Source organism: Pteronotus mesoamericanus, unplaced genomic scaffold (genome assembly GCF_021234165.1).
Source record: "Pteronotus mesoamericanus isolate MK-2021 breed Mesoamerican mustached bat unplaced genomic scaffold, CSHL_Meso_final scaffold_174, whole genome shotgun sequence".
In the NCBI taxonomy this organism is placed as follows: Eukaryota; Metazoa; Chordata; class Mammalia; order Chiroptera; family Mormoopidae; genus Pteronotus; species Pteronotus mesoamericanus.
The window spans coordinates 13,131,734-13,141,362 of NW_026555309.1; the positions used below are offsets into that span (position 1 = coordinate 13,131,734).

At 31.8% G+C, this 9,629-nt stretch overlaps 1 pseudogene; it reads right to left on the minus strand.

The window, feature by feature from the left end:
- Positions 1 to 8,980: 8,980 nt before the first annotated feature.
- LOC129084028 (alpha-ketoglutarate dehydrogenase component 4-like) lies at positions 8,981 to 9,318 on the minus strand (annotated as a pseudogene).
- Positions 9,319 to 9,629: the final 311 nt, after the last annotated feature.

The window sequence follows — 9,629 nt, forward strand, 5'->3', positions numbered from 1 at the left end:
ATATTACATTTTGTAATATATATGGTTTATTTCCACTATTTTTGGCTGTTATAAATAAAGCTTCTGTGAACATTCATGTTCAAGTCTTTATGTGAACACTTGTTTTCATTTCTCTTTGGTAAATGCTTAGAAGCATAATTTCTGATAAGGTAGATGCATATTTAACTTTACAAGAAACAGCCAAATTGTTTTCCAAAGAGCTGTAACATTGTGCATTTCTAAAGCAATGTTAATGTTTCAGTAGCTTCACATTCTTTCTAGAATTTGGTATTGTCAGTTAAAAAAAATTGTTTTATCATTCTTGCTGATATATAGGGGTATTTCATTAAATTTTTTATTTTTGCTTCTATTATTCTATAATGAATAATAATGTTGAATATCATTTTATGTGCATATTTTGCCATCTATGTCTCTTCATAGATGAAGTGTTTGTTCAAATCTTTTGATTATTATAAAATTCTGTCTATTTTATTTTAACTATTTAATTTATTTATTTTTAGGGAGAGTGGAAAAACATTGATTGGTTGTCTCTCACACACCCCCAACTGGCCTGCAACCCAGACATGTGCCCTGAGCAGGAATTGAACCAGTGATCTTTCATTTTGTGGGGTGATGTCCAACCCACTGAGCCACATCAGTCAGGTCTGTCTATTTTATTTTAAATTTTAAGAGTTATTTAGATATTCTGGATTCAAGCCCTTCATCAGATATCTACCTTGAAACAATTTTCTCTGAGTTTATGGCTTATCTTTTTATTTTCTTATCAATATATTTTGAAGAGCAGAAATTTTAAATATGTATTAATTCAATTTAACCATTTTTCTTTTATTATTTCCACTTTTGTACAAACTAAGAAAGTATAACTTAATGTCACAACGATTTTTCTCCTATGTCCTTCCAGAAATTTTATATTAGTTTTAGGTGATATGTTTAGTTCTGTGATCCTTTTAAATATTTTATATGGCATTAGGTAGGGATTAAAGTGTTTTTTTTTTAGTTTGTGTTTTTGCCTGCAGATGTTCAAGCACCATTTTCTGAAAACAAAATTAACTCTCCATTGTTAACATGTCACTTTTTCCAAAAGTAGATAGATCATGTATGTATAAATGACATAAAAAACAATTTTTAAAAATAACTAATGGACTTTGTTTTTTTAAAATATAGTTTTAGATTTACAGAATAGTAGAGTTGACAGTACACAGAATTTATATACCCATCCCACTCCTAACCTTTACCCACCTCCCCATTTGACTTTTTATTAACATCTTGTTTTAGGGTGATAATTTTGTCATTATAAATAAATCAATATTGATACATTATTATTGTTAACAATAGTCAATACTTTACATTAATTTTTATTCTTTGTGTTATCGAGATGCAGTGGGTTTGAAAAATACATAATGATACATATCCACCTTTATAGCTTCATACAGAATAGTGTCACTACCCTAAAAATCTGTTCGAGCAGTTTATCCCACGTCTCCTTTCCTTGAAACCCTTGGCAGGCAATGATCTTTTTTACTGTCTTTATAGTTTTGTCTGTTCCAAAAATTTCATATAGTTGGAATCTTACAGCCTTTTCAGACTGGTTTCTTTCACTCATCAATATGCATTTAAGGTTCCTCCGTGTCTTTTCATGGTTTGATAGCTCACTTCTTTTCATCACTGAATAATATTTCACTGTATAGATGCACTAGTTTGTTTATCTGTTCATCTATTGAAGACACATTGGTTGCTTTCAAGTTTGGGTGATTATGAAGAAAGCTGCTATAAACATTTATGCAGAGATTTTTGTGCAGATGTATTTTCAACTTTATAAGGTAATCATCTAATAGAAGTAAATTACTGAATTGTAAGATAAGATTTTTTTTTTTTTGCTTTGTTGAATTCTGTCTTTCAAAGTGGCTGCAACATTTTGCATTCCCACCAGCGATGAATGAGAGTTCCTGTTACTCCACATCTTTGATAATATTTGACATTGTTAGTTTTTTGGATTTAAGCCATTCTAATAGGTATAGAATGTTGATTCTGTTTTTAATTCTCTAATGACATATCATCTAGAGCATGTTTTTATCTACTTACTTGTCAACTATATACCTTTGGTGAGATATTGTTTGAGATCTTTTAGCCATGCTTAATATTTGATTGTTTGTTTTTTTATTGTTGAGTTTGAAAAGTGATCTATATTTTTAATACAAGTCTTTTATTGGATATGTGTTTTGCAAATATTTTCTCCAAGTTTGTGGCTTGTTTCTTCACCTGAGGCAATTGTAAACTGTTTTTATGCCAAAAATTTATAATGTGTATTTATTTCCTGGGGTTGCCATAACAAACTATCACAAACTGGGTGGCTTAAAATAACAGAAGTTTATTGTCTCTTATTTTTTAAGGCTAGAAGTTTGAAATCGAAATGTCATCAGAATTGGTTTCTTCTCAGAACTGCGAGGGAGAATCTTTTCCATACCAATTGCCTTGCTTCTTGTGGTTGCTGACAACCTTTGTCATTCTGTGGCCTTAGATGCATTGCTCCAAACTACCTGCGTCTTCACATGGCTTTCTCCCTCTCTGTCTTCCCAATGGCCATTTTCCCTCTTTGTCTCTCTGTCTTCTCTCCTTAGAAGAGCACCAGTTATATTGGATTGGGGTTTACCCTGGTGATCTCATTTTAACCTGATTATATCTGTGAATACCCTGTTTCCAAATATTCACGGTACTGGGGATTAGAACGTCAACATTTCTTCAGTACATCCTGCTATACATCTTAAAAAACCCATAACATACTGTAAGCTATTTCCATTGATTCTCTTATCTTGTCTGTTCTTTTGAATACGTCAGTGTTAAGAGTAAAGTAGGAACTAAGTATTCACTGTCCGATTAAACCATTCTGTCTTTGTTTTTGAAAAGATTTTATTTATTTATTTATTTTTAGAGAGAGAGGAAGAGAGAGAGAAAGAAAGGGAGAGAAGCATTGATGTGAGAGAGAAACATCGATTGGTTGTCTCTCTTATGTACCCTGACTGGGGACCCCACTCACAAGCCAGACATGTGCCCACGACTGGCAGTAGAACCAGTGACCCTTCACTCTGTGGGATGATGACAAACCAACTGAGCCACACAGTCAGTGTAACCATTTTATCTTCATAGCCATCTAATATGAAAAATCTTTAGGGACTGAGTCTCTCATCTTGTTTGAATTTATGCCCTAGTGTTTAATTAAAGGAGCACTTCCTTCTAATCAAAAGCTTTGCATTTGCATTCTATGCTAAAATAACTAGCTGGTGGGTTTTTTGCTGAATTGATACAATTAGTCATTTAAATGAAACCCTGTTAACTGGTCAACTCAGTCAAAATGATCTTCAAGTTAGCTATGTTGATGTAGACTTTTTAAAAACAGTTTAAAGCTTGTTTCTTTTTACTTGTTCTCTGAGGAGATGGAGAATACTCTTCTCATAATAATCCCTTTATCTTTCTAAAAACCAGACCAAAAAAAAAATCCTAAATTCAGTAACCTTCTATTTGAGTTCATACATGGATTTTTAAGACATTCCAAATACATAAGAAATGTTGATTTGCTACTTGTTATTATAAATGCAACTAAAACTATTATACATCTCCATATGCCTTTGCAACTCTACCTTAAAGAGTAAAATACACAAAAATTTTAATTAGACTTCTTCAAAAATCTGATGTTTGTTGAAAGATTTTTACTATGCATCATAAACCCTTAATCTGTTACATAAATAGTTTTTAAAAAAAATTCTCCTATGGTTAAAAGACATACTTTAGGTCTACCAAAAGCAAAATATTTAGTCTCAGCTTTGTTTCTGTTTAATATTATATACTTATATACCTCCTTTGAAAATTCCAGAGGTAACTGAATAAAACATAATTTTCAATTCACTTTAGTTCTTAACTATTTTTCAAATAGAAATTACATTTTTCTCTGTTTACATATGTTAAATTTTGAAGCAACATAAGAAAACTTGTGAAATCTATCACAAATGGTCCTCTATTATTTGTGTACTTATATTACTCCCTGGATTTTCATTACATCTTTACATTTTATTGGAGTAGGTTGGAAATAAAATAAATTTGAGTATTAGACATAGGTGTATGTTGTTTGGGAAGAACAATTTTATTAAACTATATTCAGTGGGGGGTGTGGGGACGGGGGGCAGAGCAGGGATTGTAGGGCTGGGTGAAAAAAGGTAAAGGGGTTAATCAAAAGAGAAAACAACTCATAGACAGAGACAACAGTAAGGTGATTACTAGAGGGGAGAGTAGAAGAGGGTAAAAGGGAGAATAAATGGTGATGGCAGGAGACCTGACTTGGAGTGGCGAACACACAATACAACATACTGTTGATGTATTATAGAATGGTACACCTGAAACCTATATACTTTTATTAACCAATGTCACCCCAATAAATTCAAAATGAAATAAAATAAAATAAATTCAGAACTGTAAAATGTTTTACTGATTTTGGTTCACTTACCAAACAGGAAGTATAAATGAAGCTGATCATTTTAGGGGCTGCAAATGGCTTTTTAGAGCGTACCAAATGTATAGGAAAATATCTAAATATATTTCAGATTATTTCTGAGAATTTTGAAATGTAATTTGGAGCAATTAATTGTAAGAAAAAAATCAATGTTTTACTAAAGAGGAAGATATTTTTATAAGTAACATAGAATTTTTGTTTTGTTTTGTTTTTATTTCCAGTCCTATGCATTGGGAGTCTCTCCCAAGACTGGATAGCCTTTGATCCTATCTCCATCTCTGCCTCCTAGATTCTGTTCTTAGCACGTATCTTTCTTGCCTTCCACTGTGATTCTCATCTTAATTCTCTCTTACGGTAACAGGCCAATTTTAGGCTCATTTCACAAGTGCAACGTTTGGTACTGAAACCTGGGCCATTTGCCTAGATTAAAACAGGAGGTGTGAGAGAAATAATATAGTCTGTTATAATCTATGGATTGATGATCTCATAAGCACGATATACAACATACTATCTTTAAGTAGGAAGTATACTTAAGAGAGTTTTTCTCCTACTATAAGCAACAAACTTCTGTTCTATGTGCAATTGTTGTTAATAATCTCCATAGAATGTCCCAATGCCTAGAAAAAGTCTTCTAAAAAGTAAAACTCTATAAATCCTTTTTTGTTTTGTTTTGCTTCAGATTTTAATTGTATATATTACAAATATAGCTGAAACCCTCTGAATACTTTCCAGTCCCTACTGTAAATTTAGAATTATCTTTCCCATATATATCTTTATACATATTTAATATAATACATTATATATCCATATATAAGATAATATTGTTTGGCAATTTCTAAACAGACATTAAATTATTTTTCAATTATGTTAAAATGCAAAATGACATTTTGTAAGTTCCTGATTTTTTTTTTTTTGGCAGATTTTGAAAATAAAAGTTTTATTGGCATATAATTCACATACTATGTAATTTACTGATTTAAAGTGTGCAGTCAATACATATTAGATCAGAAACTGTAAAACTACTTGAAGAGAACATAGGAAGAAGCTTCTTGACATTGGTCTAGGCAAGGATTTTTATTTTAGATATGACCACAAAAACACAAATAACAAAAGCAAAAATAAAGAACTGAGATTGTATCAAAGTAAAAAGCTTTTGTGCAATAAAGTGAACAATCGACTGAAGAGATAACCTATAGAATGAGAGAAAATATTCGCAGAGCATATATCTGATAAGGGCTTAATATCCAAAATACTAGGTGGGGCAAAAGTAGGTTTACAGTTGTTCATATGGAAAATAATACAATAATTAATAAATAATAATGCAAGAATAAACTTTGTTTTTCACATACTCACAACTGTAAACCTGCTTTTGCCCCACCCTGTATATAAAAAATTAAAACATCTCAATAGCAAGAAGACAAATAACCCAATATAAAAAGGGGGAACAAACTTGAATAGACACTTGTGAAAAGAAGATATACAAATGGCTAACAGGTATATGAGAAAGTGTTTAATATCACTAAATCATCTGGGAAAGGGAACTAAAAATCACAATGAGGTGTCATCTTATGTCTGTTAAAACAGACTTTGTCAAAAAGATAAAAAATTAACTGTTAGTGAGAATGTGGGGAAAAGAGAACCTTTGTAAACTGTTGGTAGGAATGTAAGTTGGTAGTCATTTTAGAAAACAGTATGGAGTTTTCTCAAAAAAGTTAAAAATAGAACTACCATATAATCCAGCAAACCCACTACTCAGTATATATTTTAAAAAATAAAATCAGTATCTAGAAGAGATATCTGCACCCCAGCATTCACTGCAGCATTATTTATAGCAAACTAGATATGGAGTCAACCTAAATGTCTGTTGAAGTATGAATGAAGAAAATGTAGTAGGTATATACAATGAAATATTATTCAACCTAAAAAAAAAAAGGAAAGGAAATCTTGCCGTTCGCAAGAGCATGGATGAGTCTAAAGTCCATTATGCTAGGTGAAATAAACAAGACATAGATAGACAAATAAGGCATGATCTCACTTATATGTGAAATCTAAAAAAGTAGAATTCATAGAACCAGAGGATAGAATGGCGGTCAGTCATCAGGGTCCAGGGATTGGGGGAATTGGAGAAAAGGTCAAAAGTATACAAAGTTTCAATTATGCAAGATGAGTTAATCAATTCCGGCGATCTCATGTACAGCATAATTCCTATACTTAATGTCACTGTATTGTATAATTGAAGTTTGCTGAGAGAAGATTTTAATTGTTCTGTAAAAAAGGTAACTGTAAGGAGATGCATATGTTAATAAACTTGATTGTGGCAATCATTTTGCAATGTATATGCACACTAAAACATCCCTTGTATACCTTTAAAAAGTATGAAATTGAACACATTTTGGTGTACTGATAGAATTGTGAAACTATCATCAAATCTAATTTCAGAAAATTTTCTGCACCCCAGCGATTACTCATTTCCCTCTCCTTCAATCCCTGGAAACCACAAATCTACTTCTTGTCTCTGAGGAGCTACCTATTCTGAAAATTTCATATAAATGAATCATACCATATGTGGTCATTTGTGACTGGCTTCCTCCAATTAACATAATTTTTCAAGATTTATTCATGTTGTGACATGTAACAGTACTTTATATTTTTATTGTCAAATGATATTCTATTATATGGACATAAACTTTTATTTGTTCATCAATTAGTGGACACTTAGGTTGTTTCCACTTTTCAGCTACTGTGAATAATGCTGATGTGAACTGTTAAGCAAGTTTTTGTTTGAATACATGTTTTCATTTCTCTTGGATATATAGCCAGAAGTGGAATTGGTGGATATATAGTAACAGTTTGTTTTACCTTTTGAGTAAGTCTCAAAATGTTTCCAAAATGGCATTTTTAAACCCCCACCAGAAAAGCACGGGGCGGGGGCGGGGGGGGGGGGGTTCAGTGCCTCTGCATCTTTGCCAATGCCTCTTATCTATTTTTTCTTATTATAAACTGTGGGCATGGCTTTGGTTTTCATTTCCTAATGACTAATGCTGAACATCTTTTCATGTGCTTACTGGCCACCTGTATGTCTTTTTCTTTTTCCTTTTTTTTTTTTTTTTTTTTTGAGAAATGTCTATTTAAGTCCTTTGCCCTTATTGAAATTGAGAGTTTTTTTTAAATTGTTGAGTTGTAATAATTTTTATATATTCTGTACACAAGTCCAGATACATGTTAGATACATGATTTGAAAATAGTTTCTACCATCCTTTTGGAATGTCTTCACTATTCAATGGTATCTTTTGACATAAGTTTTTAAATATGATGAGGCCAATTTATACGTATATTTTGTTACTATGCTTTTGATGTTTTATCTAAGAAACCATTCCCTAATCCAAGGTCATATATCACATTTTCTAAGAGTATATAGTTTTAGTTACCTTTAGATCTATGATCCATTTTAAGTTAATTTTTATATATGGTGAGAGGTGGCAGTCCAAATTTATTATTTTTTTCAAATTTATTCTTTTTTTTTAGGTATGGAAGAAGATTTATTTAGCTTTGTGAGACTACTTTTACAATAATATGTACTCTTGGCACAGGAAGACCCTTTTAAAGTTTCATAAATTACCTTAACAAGGTAAATATTTAGATTGATTTTATGAAGCTTTTGGACATTAAGTTTGAGAAAGTTAATGGTTACCAGGATTTGCATACATTATTACAGTCAAAACAGTAATATAAACCAAAGAACAACACTTTCTTAACACCCGTAAAAACAAGAAATTGCAATTTCTAATCAAACATTTATACCTATGCTATATTCATTTTGATCTCTGATCTTTGTACTGACATTTTTTCCTAAAAATTGGTGACAATCTTTTGTGTTAACTCCTCTGTCTTAATACCACGAAGTCACTGTTTTTACTTTGGCTATATTTTTATCGTTTAGAATAGGATGTGTTTATTAAGCCAGTTATACTCTAGTAACTTTCCGAGTGAAAAAAATATTAAGAGAATTAATAACAAATAATGGAGCCATTATTTCACTGATCCTCATCCAATTTCAGAAAAATCACTTCCAAAAAAGCAACAATTGTGCCTGGTAAATTCATGTCTAAACAGAAATCAAAAGAAAAGTGAAATTATGAGAAATCTACAATGTTTTACTAGACATTGTGTGCTTTTAATAGTTCAATACTGGTAATACTTGCTAATCAAGAGTAAATTAATAGGCTAAAGTTTTAAAATGTGTGCTTTAATAAGTATAAAGTATATAAACAGTTAGGTAAGCTTATGGAGAAGCTGACCAAGATACATAAATTATGAGATATAAGTGTCCATCTAAATTTTCTATATAGTTTTTTTTGTTTACAGAATATTTATTAAAGTTATTTAATGTACAACTTCTCATTTGTCATTTTGGAAGCCCTTTATTGTAAAGACTATTCTTTTTGTCTAATGACAAATAACAGTAGTCAGTGTCAGTAATTATTCTGGACCTCCACACTGGTTAAATTCAATTCCTTCTTGAGACATAGGTTTCCTTCTATATTTCTGAGGTAATGTTTTTATTATTTCTGTAGTGCTTGGTGGACCGTGATGCATCAGCCAATCTGGCTATTTACTTCCCTTAAAATGCTGTGAAATCGAAGAAGAATGAGATGGCAGTCCTGCTGATCGCAAAACTTCTGCTACATTGGGTTTAAGATGGTCTCTTCTGTTAGGGAACCTTATTAATGGAGAATGTGGCTCGACTACCTGAACCACCCTACTAGCAGATGCCATCTTACTGCCCATCATGATGCCCAAGAAGGGCTCAAATTTTTTCTTTGTATATGAATAATCAGCACCATTACTGAAGATACTATTCTTCCCTTTATTAAATTATTCTAGCACCCTTGTCAAAAACCAATTGAACATAAAAGTGGAAATTTATGGACTCTCCAATTCCATTCTTTTGATCTGGAAGTTTATCCACAGCCACCCAGTCTGGTGGGAAGCTGCCCATGACAAACATGACCTTAACTCAAAAGTTGAAGTAGATCTGGAAGGTCCTAACCACTAGGGCTTTCAATGAACCACCTCTGTGATTGCCATACTCCATTCTACCAATAAGGGAAGTGAGACTTCGTAAAGC